The following is a 15,039-nucleotide window of genomic DNA, read 5'->3' as shown; positions in this document are numbered from 1 at the left end:
GTGCGTGGAAGTCTTTACTCTAGGTTAACAGAAAAATGTATTATAATACAATTCAAAAAATAAAAATAAAACAAAATAAGTCAAAATGTGGGTTTAAACATGTGCTGAGTTAAAGTAGATTTAAAACAACAAACAAAAACAAGACCTGCACCGAAAATAGCAACAACAGCAGTAGACAAATCTTTTTTTAAAAGCATTCCTTTTTTATAACCCACTGTATTTTACAAAAAGTGATTTGATGGCTCCCAGGAGTCTTTCCATTTCATCCCACTGTAAATCAGTAAAAGACATTTAATTATAATTATGTTTACAGGATAGGCTGTGATATTTAAATTAACATAATTTTAAAAAGTAATTTGCTGCAAACACAGATATATTGGTTAAAGATTATTACAATTTTAAGCTTTGAAAAAAGGTTATCTTCTCTTTACATTATTATCTACAAGAATAATTGTTTACATCAAAAAACATTCATAGTTTGTTCAACATATTTCCACCACTGTATGTCAGAATCATATTGTGTGTTTGTGACACTTACCATCCAGAACACGGCTTCCATCTGACTCTGGCCTCTTCAACACCCTTTAGGACATGAGCATTGAGCAACATTGACTGTTAGTACTGAGTGACTAGAATTATTTGAACATTTAGCATAATTGTTTGACCTAGCCACAACAATATCTATTAAATGAAATATCTAGAAAGTCAGCATAATTGTCTTTAAACCTGTTCACTGTCAATGTCACTCAATCAAGTACTTTCAAAGAAGCAGCTAGATTGGCTTTGGTTGTAGAAGGCATTGAAAGCAATGTTAAAGTTGTCTGGAAACGTGCTGACACAATGCCTGACATACCATGTTACGCACATACCAAATATTACATTTAACAGTGGATCAAACCAGTAGGACTAAATTCATGTTATATTAGTTGTGATCAGATTAAAATGATTGTGCTCATTATGAAATGAAATGTTTTAGAGGCAAAAAATCAACATTTTTAGATATGCCTGGTGTTCTAATGATTTCAACTACCACTATAAATACCCACACATTATAAGCTAAATCACACCTTAATTAAAAAGAACCATGGGATAAATCTTTATATTTTTTTACTTAAGTAAATTCAAACATAAAAAAGTGGTCTTACTTCTTTGGACATCCTCCTTTTCACAATCCTGTCATATGAAAGGGTTTTCTGGTTGGAATGTACTTGGCATTCTGCAGCAGAAATATATATAGCTCTTACTTACAAAAAATACTTAATATTGCAGGAAAGTTCAGAGAGCAATGAGTCTGATATAAATACTGTGAAACATGAAAATTTGAAATGTAAACTGCTTTCACTCATTAAACATTATATTTTTAATAGTTTTATAGTTTTAGTTTTATATTAAAATTTTAATGTGAATTTTAATTTATAGTAACATTTACATTCACACCAAATGAGAGAACAGCATATTTTGTATAGCATATTTCAAACACATCTTTTTTTTCTGTTTTACTGTAAAAAAATGTGTAGAGTATAGCATCAACTTTGGGCAATGCAGTGGCGCAGTAGGTAGTGCTGTTGCCTCACAGCAAGAAGGTCGCTGGTTTGAACCTCGGCTCATTTGGCATTTCTGTGTGGAGTTTGTATGTTCTCCCTGCGTTCACATGGGTTTCCTCCAGGTGCTCTGGTTTCCCCCACAGTCCAAAGACTTACTGTACAGGTGAATTGGGTAGGCTAAATTGTCAGTAGTGTATTTGTGTAAATAAGTGTGTATTGATGTTTCCCAGTGATGGGTTGCAGCTGGAAGTGCATCCGCTGCGTAAAAAAGTGCTGGATAAGTTGGCGGTTCATTCTGCTGTGGCGAATGTGGATTAATAATGGGACTAAGCCGTCAAGAAAATGAATGAATAATATCAACTTTCTCATAGCAGCTTTACAGGTGTTTATATTGAAATTATGACATTCTATTAATTAGAACAAAAATTATAACATTTTATAAACATTCTTTAGGCATCTCTACTGTTCTGTTCTCTATTTTATCTGTTGTTTTTATGTTTTGATATAGGAACAATTTAGTGAGTTTGAGTAAAAGAAAGTAAACTTAGTATTACTATTTATTACAGACACACTAAATGCAAATAGTTCCCCCCATTATTATATCATTCATTCATTCATTACTTTTCTTTGTCAGCTTAGTCCCTTAATTAATCTGGGGTTGCCACAGCAGAATGAACCGCAAACTTATCCAGCACATGTTTTATGCAGCGGATGTCCTTCCAGCTGCAACCCATCACTGGGAAACATCCATACACACTTATTTACACACATTCACTACGGATAATTTAGCTTACCCAATTCACCTGTACCGCATGTCTATGCACTGTGGGGGAAACCAGAGCACCAGGAGGAAATCCACACCAACACGGGGAGAGCATGCAAACTCCACACAGAAACACCAACTGATCCAGCCAGGACTGAAACCAGAGACCTTCTTGCTTTGAGGTGACAACTCTACCTACTGTGCCACCGTTTCACCTATATTATATTAGAATTATTGATAATTCATAATTTTACAATCATACTATATATTAAATTATCCTCTTAATAATTTCTTTACTCATTGTCATATAGTACTATTAAATGCAAGGCAACATAGAAAAGAATTGAGGAAACTGTAAAAAATAAAAAATAATCAAATATTACATTATATATTTTTTAATGTAACAAAGTTTATATGCATACAATTATTCAGATAATATTCAGAATCTGCTATTTATTTATTTTTTCAGAACAGCAATATGGCATTACCTGCTTCTTTGTAGATCCACTTCTTTTGTTTGCCCCCTTTTATGACACTTTCTCTGGAGGATGAATCTGTAAAAACACACAAAAATAACACATATAGTTGAAGTCTGAATTATTAGCCCCCCTGAGTTATTGGCCTCCTGCTTATTTATTTTTTTCTTCCCTATTTCTGTTTAATGAAGAGCAGATTTTTTCAACACATTTCTAAACATAATAGTTTTAATAAGTAATTTCTAATAACTGATTTATTTTATTGGTAACACTTTACAATAAGGTTCATTAGTTAATGCATTTACAAACATGAACTAATCATGAACAACACATGTACAGCATTTATTAATCATAATTAAACATTTACTAATGCAATATTAACATTCAAGTCCATGTTTGTTAACATTAGTTAATGCACCATGAGTTAACATGAACTAACAATGAACTACTGTATTGTCATTAACTAATGTTTATTAACAAGAATAAATACTGTAGTAAATGTATTGTTCAATGTTTGTTCATGTTAGTAAATGCATTACTTAACATTAACTAATGGACCTTATTGTAAATTGTGACCCTTTTATATTTGCTATGATGACAGTAAATAATATTTTACTACATATTTTTCTAGACACTTCTATACAGCTTAAAGTGACATTTAAAGGTTTAACTAGGTTAATTAGGTTAACTAGGCAGGTTAGGATAATTCGGCAAGTTATTTTATAACGATGGTTTGTTACATTGAAAAAATATATAGCTTAAAGGGGCTAATAATTTTGTCCCTAAAATGGTTTTAAAAAAATTAAAAACTGCTTTTATTCTAGCTGAAATTAAACAAATGAGACTTTCTCCAGATAAAAAAAAACACTATCAGACATACTGTGAAAATGTCCTTGCTCTTTTAAACATCATTTGGGAATGACTTAAAAAAAAAATAATAATAAATAAAATAAAACGGGGCAAAAAATTCAGAATTCAACTGTATTTACACAACTAATGTTTTAATTGTAAGTTCCCCTTCGGTTGGGGAACTTCAGTGCCATAGAGTGGATTAATTGAATCCACGAATGGGAGATTCGGATCAGAAGCTGCTTGTCTGGAGAGTATTGAACGGGCCAATGAATAAAAATTAATTGGCAGCGTAAGCTTGCGCAGGTGTGCGACATCGGCAATTATCCCAGCATATAAGCACACCTGAAGCTAGCAAACGCCATCCTTTTCGCTTCAGATCCTTTCTGAGTGAGTCGATGAGGGTTCCTCTTGCTGTTCAGCACTTCAGGGCGAACGAGTGTGTCTCCCGGTCCAGAGTGGGTCTTCGCGGCGGCAGACGGTCGAGCTGGGTTTCTCCCTTGCCTGCGGTTCCCCTTCGGGGGGAACTTCAGCACTATAAGTGGATTTGATTTGTAAAATCCACGCATTGGGAGGATTCGGATCAGAAGCCGCTTGTCTGGAGAGTATTGAACGGGCCAATGAATGAAATTAATTGGCAGCGTAAGCTTGCGCAGGTGTGCGACATCTGCAATTATCTCAGCATATAAGCACACCTGAAGCCAGCAGACGCCATCCTTTTCGCTTCAGATCCTTTCTGAGTGAGTCGATGAGGGTTCCTCTTGCTGATCAGCACTTCAGAGCGAACGAGTGTGTCTCCCGGTCCAGAGTGGGTCTTCGCGGTGGCAGACGGTCGAGCTGGGTTACTCCCTTGCCTGCGGTTCTTTGGGTCCGGTCCTCCAGAGCGGTGCGTATAGTTGCAACTTTCCTAAAAGAGCAACACAGTCGTGCAGCACGTCCTTTTAAGGATGGCGCTCCGACTGTGCGTTTCTGGATGCGGGGGTTTCCTGGCTCCGGATGATGGACACGATCACTGCATTGCATGTTTGGGGGTCCAGCATGTTAATGCGGTGCTCGCGGGCGGTTCATGTCGTCATTGCGATGCCATGACCGTTGCACAGCTAAGATCGCGGCTAACTTTCGCAAGAGAGCGAGCCACCCCAGTTGCCTCCTGTTCTAAAAAAGCAGCGGGCGCTCGGGCAGATCTGAGGGTTTCAGCGGGAGATAATCCGCCGCCCACGGGCTCGCGGACCTCTCGCTCCTCACGGCGCTCCATCCAAGCTTCGGGTGGTGAGAGTGATCCGTCTAACCAGATGGTAGCTCTCACACTCGCTGACACCGGAGATCAGATGTCCTCCGCGGCATCGGAGGGTGGGCTTTCACTGTCCGACGAAGATCCGGACCCGCTCGCCCCCTCCGGGCAGGTGAGCGCTGTCAAATCGGATCCTGAAGCGGACATGTTAGCCGTGCTTTCCCGGGCTGCTTCGGCCGTGGGGTTGGAGATGGTTTATCCCCCAGCTCCGCGGCCGGACCGACTAGATGGGTGCTACGTAGAGGACCAGAAGGCGAAGCCTTCGAAGCCTCTCGTCCCCTTCTTCCCGGAAGTGCACAGTAGGCTCACGCAGTCTTGGAGGGCACCTTTCTCTGCCCGTGCTGCGTGTGCCTCCGCCCTCACCGCCCTTGACGGCGGAGCTGCCAGGGGGTATGAGGCGATCCCGTCAGTGGAGCGCGCTATCGCGGTCAATCTTTGTCCGCGCGGCGCCTCTACGTGGCGGGGTTTGCCCCGCCTCCCGTCCAAAGCCTGTAGGTTGTCTGCCTCCCTCGGAGCCAGAGCTTATAAGGCTGCGGGCCAGGCTGCTTCTGCTTTGCACGCGATGGCCACCTACCAGCGCTACCAATCGCAGGCGCTGGCCGAGCTGCACGAGGGCGGGTCCAACCCAAGCTTATTACATGAGCTGCGCACCGCGACCGACTATGCTCTTCGGACTACTAAGTCCGCCGCGTGTGCGCTGGGGAGGACGATGTCCACACTTGTGGTTCAGGAACGCCACCTCTGGCTAAACCTGGCCGATATGCGCGACGTTGACAAAGTTCGCTTTCTTGACTCGCCCATATCCCAGGCTGGCCTGTTCGGCGACACCGTCGGTGAATTCACCCAGGAATTCAAGGCGGTGAAAGAGCAGTCGGATGCGATGGGCAATGTCTTCTATCGGCGTGGCCGTAAGCCCGCTCCGCCCGCCGAGCCATCCACCTCCGCTGTTCCTCGCCGAGGGCGCCCGCCAACGAGTGCTGCCCCACCCCCGCCTGCGCCTCCGGCCAAGCGGGCGCGGCGTTCACCTCGAAAGCAGGCAGCCCCTCCTGCCCAGGGCGCCGTTAAGTCCGGTAAACGGACCGCGAAGCGTCCCTGAGACAGGCCATCCGGAGAAGAGGAAACTTGCTCTTTCCCCGCTGGAGGGCGGGGCCCCAATAACAACGGTACTTTTCAGTGCCACCAAAACATCAGTAAAAGAACACTTTTTCCCTTCCCCGGATGTGACTGCACGAGTTCTGCCAGTCCGGGACGCGCTGCCTTCCGGCTCGCAGACTCTACGTGCTTCGCCAGTTGCTCACGAGCGCTGGGGGGACGGTCTCCCTTCCCTCAGCCCTCCAGCCCCCTCTCCGGAGTCAGGGTGCGGAGCCAGAGCGAATCGCTCTCCTCCAGCTCTTCCGCGGGACCCTCGTGCTTCCCGGATCAGCACACCCACTCCGCGCTGCCCCACCGCTGGTACGTCAGCGATTGTAGCGATGACTCCATTAGCGAGGGCTCTGCCTGCCTGGTTAGCGCGGGCCAGCCCCTCGCGGTGGCTCATACGCACAATCAGACTCGGTTACGCGATTCAGTTCGCGAAACGGCCCCCCAAGTTTACGGGCGTGTATTTCTCCAGGGTCAACCCCCTGTCCGCCCCTGTCTTGCGAGAGGAGATTGCTGCCCTCCTGGCGAAGGGTGCAATCGAGCCGGTTCCTCCAGCCGAGATGGAGAGTGGGTTTTACAGCCCATACTTCATCGTACCCAAAAAGAGCGGTGGGTCACGGCCAATCCTAGATCTGCGCGTTTTGAACCGCTGTCTGCACAGGCTGCCGTTCAGAATGCTCACGCAGAGGCGCATTCTCCAATGCGTTCGTCCTAGGGATTGGTTTGCAGCCATAGACCTGAAGGACGCGTATTTCCATGTCTCCATTCTTCCACGCCACCGCCAATTTCTGCGGTTTGCGTTCGAGGGTCGAGCGTGGCAGTACAAGGTCCTCCCCTTCGGGCTCTCTCTGTCTCCGCGGGTCTTCACCAAACTCGCGGAGGGTGCCCTAGCGCCCCTTCGGCTCGCGGGCATTCGCATACTCAATTATCTCGACGACTGGCTGATTTTAGCCCACTCGCGGGAGCAATTGATTATGCACAGGGACAAGGTGCTTCGGCATCTCCGCCTACTGGGGCTTCAGGTCAACCGAGAAAAGAGCAAACTCGCCCCCGTGCAGAGGATTTCTTTTCTCGGGATGGAGCTGGACTCGATCACCATGGTAACGCTCCTCTCCGAGGAACGCGCTCGCCTGTTGCTGAACTGTCTGAGGGAGCTCGACAGCAAACTAGTGGTCCCACTGAAGTTCTTTCAGAGGCTCCTGGGGCATATGGCATCCGCAGCCGCCGTCACGCCGCTCGGGTTGCTCCATATGAGACCACTTCAGCACTGGCTTCACGATCGGGTCCCCAGACGCGCATGGCACGCGGGCACACACCGGGTCTCGGTTACTGCGCTGTGTCGCCGCGCCCTCAGCCCTTGGAACGACCCCTCGTTCCTACAGGCCGGTGTGCCTCTAGGACAGGCGTCCAGCCATGTTGTTGTTTCAACAGACGCTTCCAACACGGGTTGGGGGGCCGCGTGTCGCGGGCATGCGGCTGCGGGCCTCTGGAAGGGTGCCCAGCTGCATTGGCATATCAATCGCCTAGAGCTGTTGGCAGTGTTCCTCGCTCTCCACCGCTTTTTACCGGTGCTGGAGCGGCAACACGTGCTGGTCAGGACGGACAGTATGGCGGCGGCGGCGTATATCAACCGCATGGGGGGTATGCGCTCTCGCCGCATGTCTCAGCTCGCCCGCCGTCTGCTCCTCTGGAGTCACCCGTGGCTGAAATCGCTGCGCGCCATTCACGTCCCAGGCACGCTCAATCGTGCAGCCGATGCGCTCTCACGACAGCTGTTACGTCCTGGAGAATGGAGACTCCACCCCGAGTCTGTTCAGCTGATATGGGCGCGATTCGGGGAGGCCCAGATCGATCTGTTTGCTTCCCCCGAGAACGCTCACTGCCAGTTGTTTTTTTCCCTGACCGAGGGCTCTCTCGGCACGGATGCACTGGCCCACAGCTGGCCTCGGGGCATGCGCAAGTATGCGTTTCCCCCAGTGAGCCTGCTCGCGCAGTTTCTGTGCAAGGTCAGGGAGGACGAGGAACAGGTTCTGCTAGTTGCGCCCCTTTGGCCCAACCGGACCTGGATATCAGAGCTCTCACTCCTCGCGACGGCCCTCCCCTGGCGGATCCCCTTGAGAGAGGACCTACTCTCTCAGGGACAGGGCACCATCTGGCACCCTCGCCCCGATCTTTGGAACCTCCACGTGTGGTCCCTAGACGCGAGGAAGACTTAGGTAACCTACCGACTGCGGTGGTTAATACCATCACTCAGGCTAGAGCCCCCTCCACGAGGCGCGCCTACGCCCTGAAGTGGAGTCTATTCACTGAATGGTGCGTCTCTCGCAGAGAAGACCCCCGAAATTGCCAGATTAGTGTTGTGCTCTCTTTCCTTCAAGAGAAGTTGGACAGCAGGCTGTCGCCCTCCACTCTCAAGGTTTACGTGGCCGCCATCTCCGCTTATCATAGCGCGGTAGCTGGCGGCACCGTGGGAAAGCATAACCTGGTCATCCAGTTCCTTAGGGGTGCTAGGCGAATTAATCCATCTCGCCCCCCTCTCATGCCCTCTTGGGATCTCGCCCTCGTTCTCACGAGTCTGCGATCCGATCCCTTTGAGCCACTCGAATCAGTATCTCTAAGATTTCTGTCCCTGAAGACAGCTCTGCTGGTTGCGTTGGCCTCCATCAAGAGGGTCGGGGACCTGGAGGCAGTTTCGGTCAGTGACTCGTGCCTGGAATTCGGGCCGGATTACTCTCACGTCATCCTGAGACCCCGCCCCGGTTATGTGCCCAAGGTTCCTACCACCCCCTTTAGAGATCAGGTAGTGAACCTGCAAGCGCTGCCCCCGGAGGAGGCAGACCCAGCCCTTTCTTTACTTTGTCCAGTTCGCGCTCTGCGCATTTATGTGGACCGTACTCAGAATTTTAGATCATCTGAGCAGCTCTTTGTTATGGCGGTCGGCAGCAGGGAAGTGCCGTATCGAAACAAAGATTATCCCACTGGATTGTGGATGCCATTTCACTCGCTTATTCGAGTCGAGGTCAGCCGTGTCCCCCGGGAGTTCGTGCACACTCCACTCGGAGCGTTGCATCCTCTTGGGCGCGTGCACGCGGCGCCTCTCTAACAGACATCTGTAGAGCTGCGGGCTGGGCGACACCCAACACATTTGCAAGGTTTTACAATCTGCGAGTGGAGCCGGTTTCCTCAAGGGTATTAGGTAACCCTTTGGTGATTGAGGAGACAACTCGGTAGGGTGTTGAAACACGCTTGCTGCGCCATTCTCCCTAACACGGAGGTACGTGCGCCTTTTTTATCTGTCAGTAAAGTTCCCCGTCAGGTGAGCCCTGCAGATTCCTCCGTGGCCCCCAGCACTGACTCAGCGGAGGAGTCACTTGCTGGCCCACTACGTTGTAGGTCTGCCCGCTGGTCAGCCGCGTTTTGGGTATAGGTGCCTGCTATGCGTGATCCCCACTAGGCGATCCCATATGCTTATTCCGCCACGGTTAAGTCCCCCCCCTGGGCGGACCCGTGTCTTCCCTCTCCGCTAACCACTCTTTTGCTATGCGTACTCCCCCTTTTTAGGGCTAGTCCATATGTAAATTCTGCCATCTATCCCCTATCGGGATTGCACGCTTCCCAACGTACTGTCGTATTTCCTAGAATTATCTAGATGCTCACGACTACCCAAAAAATATATCTAAATCCGTAAAACTTCTGTTGAAGTAGGATAAATTAGGGCCAGGGACACGTTGGAGGACCGCGCCCCCCATGATGTGGGTGCGTCACGCTTGCTTGACTATCTCCTCATCGGGGGTGTTGGTAAGGTGCAGTCATTATGGCGCTTTCAATGGGCTCCCAATGCGTGGATTTTACAAATCAAATCCACTTATAGTGCTGAAGTTCCCCCCGAAGGGGAACGTTCGAGGTTACTAAAGTAACCCTTCGTTCCCCGAGGAGGGGAACGGAAGCACTATACTCCGTCGCCATAATGACTGTCCCTTAGCTGTTTGAAAGTCTCTTCAGCTTAAAAGGATGGCGTCTGCTGGCTTCAGGTGTGCTTATATGCTGAGATAATTGCAGATGTCGCACACCTGCGCAAGCTTACGCTGCCAATTAATTTCATTCATTGGCCCGTTCAATACTCTCCAGACAAGCGGCTTCTGATCCGAATCCTCCCAATGCGTGGATTTTACAAATCAAATCCACTTATAGTGCTTCCGTTCCCCTCCTCGGGGAACGAAGGGTTACTTTAGTAACCTCGAACGTTCTTTGGGTCCGGTCCTCCAGAGCGGTGCGTATTGTTGCAAACTTTCCTAAAAGAGCAACACAGTCGTGCAGCACGTCCTTTTCAGGATGGCGCTCCGACTGTGCGTTTCTGGATGCGGGGGTTTCCTGGTTCCGGATGATGGACACGATCACTGCATTGCATGTTTGGGGGTCCAGCATGTTAATGCGGTGCTCGCGGGCGGTTCATGACGTCATTGCGATGCCATGACCGTTGCACAGCTAAGATCGCGGCTAACTTTCGTAAGAGAGCGAGCCACCCCAGTTGCCTCCTGTTCTAAAAAAGCAGCGGGCGCTCGGGCAGATCTGAGGGTTCCAGCGGGAGATAATCTGCCGCCCACGGGCTCGCGGACCTCTCGCTCCTCACGGCGCTCCATCCAAGCTTCGGGTAGTGGGAGTGATCCGTCTAACCAGATGGTAGCTCTCACACTCGCTGACACTGGAGATCAGATGTCCTCCGCGGCATCGGAGGGTGGGCTTTCACTGTCCGATGAAGATCCGGACCCGCTCGCCCCCTCCGGGCAGGTGATCGCCGTCAAATCGCATCCTAAAGCGGACATGTTAGCCGTGCTTTCCTGGGCTGCTTCGGCCGTGGGGTTGGAGCTGGTTTATCCCCCAGCTCCGCGGCCGGACCGACTAGATGGGTGCTACGTAGAGGACCAGAAGGCGAAGCCTTCGAAGCCTCTCGTCCCCTTCTTCCCGGAAGTGCACAGTAGGCTCACGCAGTCTTGGAGGGCACCTTTCTCTGCCCGTGCTGCGTGTCCCTCCGCCCTCACCGGCGGAGCTGCCAGGGGGTATGAGGCGATCCCGTCAGTGGAGCGTGCTATCGCGGTCAATCTTTGTCCGCGCGACGCCTCTACGTGGCGGGGTTTGCCCCGCCTCCCGTCCAAAGCCTGTAGGTTGTCTGCCTCCCTCGGAGCCAGAGCTTATAAGGCTGCGGGCCAGGCTGCTTCTGCTTTGCACGCGATGGCCACCTACCAGCGCTGGCCGAGCTGCACGAGGGCGGGTCCAACCCAAGCTTATTACATGAGCTGCGCACCCCGACCGACTATGCTCTTCGGACTACTAAGTCCGCCGCATGTGCGCTGGGGAGGACGATGTCCACACTTGTGGTTCAGGAACGCCACCTCTGGCTAAACCTGGCCGATATGCGCGATGTTGACAAAGTTCGCTTTCTTGACTCGCCCATATCCCAGGCAGGCCTGTTCGGCGACACCATCGGTGAATTCACCCAGGAATTCAAGGCGGTGAAAGAGCAGTCGGATGCGATGGGCAATGTCATCTATCGCCGTGGCCGTAAGCCCGCTCCGCCCGTCGAGCCATCCACCTCCGCTGCTCCTCGCCGAGGGCGCCCGCCAACGAGTGCTGCCCCGCCCCCGCCTGCGCCTCCGGCCAAGCGGGCGCGGCGTACACCTCGAAAGCAGGCAGCCCCCCCTGCCCAGGGCGCCGTTAAGTCCGGTAAACGGACCGCGAAACGTCCCTGAGACAGGCCATCCGGAGAAGAGGAAACTTGCTCTTTCCCCGCTGGAGGGCGGGGCCCTGATAACAATGGTACTTTTCAGTGCCACCAAAACATCAATAAATGAGCACTTTTCCCCTTCCCCGGATGTGACAGCACAAATTCTGCCAGTCCAGGACGCGCTGCCTTCCGGCTCGCAGATTCTACGTGCTTCGCCAGTGGCTCACGAGCGCTGGGGGGACGGTCTCCCTTCCCTCAGCCCTCCAGCCCCCTCTCCGGAGTCAGGGTGCGGAGCCAGAGCGAATCGCTCTCCTCCAGCTCTTCCGCGAGACCGTCGTGCTTCCCGGATCAGCACACCCACTCCGCGCTGCCCCACCGCTGGTACGTCAGCGATTGTAGCGATGACTCCATTAGCGAGGGCTCTGCCTGCCTGGTTAGCGCGGGCCAGCCCCTCGCGGTGGCTCATACGCACAATCAGACTCAGTTACGCGATTCAGTTCGTGAAACGGCCCCCCAAGTTCACGGGCATGTATTTCTCCAGGGTCAACCCCCTGTCCGCTCCTGTCTTGCGAGAGGAGATTGCTGCCCTCCTGGCGAAGGGTGCAATCGAGCCGGTTCCTCCAGCCGAGATGGAGAGTGGGTTTTACAGCCCACACTTCATCGTACCCAAAAAGAGCGGTGGGTCACGACCAATCCTAGATCTGCGCGTTTTGAGCCGCTGTCTGCACAAGCTGCCGTTCAGAATGCTCACGCAGAGGCGCATTCTCCAATGCGTTCGTCCTCGGGATTGGTTTGCAGCCATAGACCTGAAGGACGCGTATTTCCATCTCTCCATTCTTCCACGCCACCGCCAATTTCTGCGGTTTGCGTTCGAGGGTTGAGCGTGGCAGTACAAGGTCCTCCTCTTCGGGCTCTCTCTGTCTCCGCGGGTCTTCACCAAACTCGCGGAGGGTGCCTTAGCGCCCCTTCGGCTCGCGGGCATCCGCATACTCAATTATCTCGACGACTGGCTGATTTTAGCCCACTCGCGGGAGCAATTGATTGTGCACAGGGACAAGGTGCTTCGGCATCTCCGCCTACTGGGGCTTCAGGTCAACCGAGAAAAGAGCAAACTCGCCCCCATGCAGAGGATTTCTTTTCTCGGGATGGAGCTGGACTCGATCACCATGGTAGCGCACCTCTCCGAGGAACGCGCTCGCCTGTTGCTGAACTGTCTGAGGGAGCTCGACAGCAAACTAGTGGTCCCACTGAAGTTCTTTCAGAGGCTCCTGGGGCATATGGCATCCGCAGCCGCCGTCACGCCGCTCGGATTGCACCATATGAGACCACTTCAGCACTGGCTTCACGATCGGGTCCCCAGACGCGCATGGCACGCGGGCACACACCGGGTCTCTGTTACTGCGATGTGTCGCCGCGCCCTCAGCCCTTGGAACGACCCCTCGTTCCTACAGGCCGGTGTGCCTCTAGGACAGGCATCCAGCCATGTTGTTGTTTCAACAGATGCTTCCAATACAGGTTGGGGGGCCGTGTGTCGCGGGCATGCGGCTGCGGGCCTGTGGAAGGGTGCCCAGTTGCATTGGCATATCAATCGCCTAGAGCTGTTGGCAGTGTTCCTCGCTCTCCACCGCTTTTTACCGGTGCTGGAGCGGCAACACGTGCTGGTCAGGACGGACAGTATGGCGGCGGCGGCGTATATCAACCGCATGGGGGGTATGCGCTCTCGCCGCATGTCTCAGCTCGCCCGCCGTCTGCTCCTCTAGAGTCACCCGCGGCTGAAATCGCTGCGCGCCATTCACATTCCAGGCACGCTTAATCGTGCAGCCGATGCACTCTCACGACAGCTGTTACGCCCTGGAGAATGGAGACTCCACCCCGAGTCTGTTCAGCTGATATGGGCGCGATTCGGGGAGGCCCAGATCGATCTGTTTGCTTCCCCCGAGAACGCTCATTGCCAGTTGTTTTTTTCCCTGACCGAGGGCTCTCTCGGCATGGATGCACTGGCCCACAGCTTTTACTGTGCGCAATTACTGTGCAAGGTCAGGGAGAACGAGGAACAGGTTCTGCTAGTTGCGCCCCTTTGGCCCAACCGGACCTGGATATCAGAGCCCTCCCCTGGCGGACCCCTTTGAGAGAGGACCTACTCTCTCAGGGACAGGGCACCATCTGGCACCCTCACCCCGATCTTTGGAACCTCCACGTGAGGTCCTTAGACGTGAGGAAGACTTAGGTAACCTACCGACTGTGGTGGTTAATACCATCACTCAGGCTAGAGCCCCCTCCACGAGGCGCGCCTACGCCCTGAAGTGGAGTCTATTCACTGAATGGTGCGTCTCTCGCAGAGAAGACCCCTGAAACTGCCAGATTAGTTTTGTGCTCTCTTTCCTTCAAGAGAAGTTGGACAGCAGGCTGTCGCCCTCCACTCTCAAGGTTTACGTGGCCGCCATCTCCGCTTATCATAGCGCGGTAGCTGGCGGCACCGTGGGAAAGCATAACCTCATCATCCGGTTCCTTAGGGGTGCTAGGCGAATTTATCCATCTCGCCCCCCTCTCATGCCCTCTTGGGATCTCGCCCTCGTTCTCACGAGTTTGCGATCCGATCTCTTTGAGCCTCTCGAATCAGTATCTCTAAGATTTCTGTGCCTGAAGACAGCTCTGCTGGTTGCGTTGGCCTCCATCAAGAGGGTCGGGGACCTGGAGGCATTTTCGGTCAGTGACTCGTGCCTGGAATTCGGGCCGGATTACTCTCACGTCATCCTGAGACCCCGCCCGGGTTATGTGCCCAAGGTTCCTACCACCCCCTTTAGAGATCAGGTAGTGAACCTGCAAGCGCTGCCCCCGGAGGAGGCAGACCCAGCCCTTTCTTTACTTTGTCCAGTTCGCGCTCTGCGTATTTATGTGGACCGTACTCAGAATTTTAGATCATCTGAGCAGCTCTTTGTCTGTTATGGCGGTCGGCAGCAGGGAAGCGCCGTATCGAAACAAAGATTATCCCACTGGATTGTGGATGCCATTTCACTCGCTTATTCGAGTCGAGGTCAGCCGTGTCCCCCGGGAGTGTTGCACACTCCACTCGGAGCGTTGCATCCTCTTGGGCGCGTGCACGCGGCGCCTCTCTAACAGACATCTGTAGAGCTGCGGGCTGGGCGACACCCAACACATTTGCAAGGTTTTACAATCTGCGAGTGGAGCCGGTTTCCTCAAGGGTATTAGGTAACCCTTTGGTGATTGAGGAAACAACTCGGTACGGTCTTGAG

General features: G+C 51.6%; 2 protein-coding genes across 3 annotated transcripts in view; one reads left to right on the top strand and one right to left on the bottom strand.

Annotated features, from left to right (window-relative positions):
* Positions 1 to 15,039, bottom strand: part of LOC100537530 (uncharacterized) — an 858,077-nt gene that overhangs the window by 101,798 nt on the left and 741,240 nt on the right. The window lies entirely within an intron of this gene.
* Positions 1 to 15,039, top strand: part of LOC137491106 (uncharacterized) — a 1,257,671-nt gene that overhangs the window by 1,098,116 nt on the left and 144,516 nt on the right. The gene's annotated exons all lie outside the window — the stretch shown is intronic.

The sequence above is a fragment of the Danio rerio genome, chromosome 4 (genome assembly GCF_049306965.1).
Source record: "Danio rerio strain Tuebingen ecotype United States chromosome 4, GRCz12tu, whole genome shotgun sequence".
NCBI classification, from domain to species: domain Eukaryota; kingdom Metazoa; phylum Chordata; class Actinopteri; order Cypriniformes; family Danionidae; genus Danio; species Danio rerio.
This window is presented reverse-complemented; position numbering and strand designations above follow the sequence as displayed.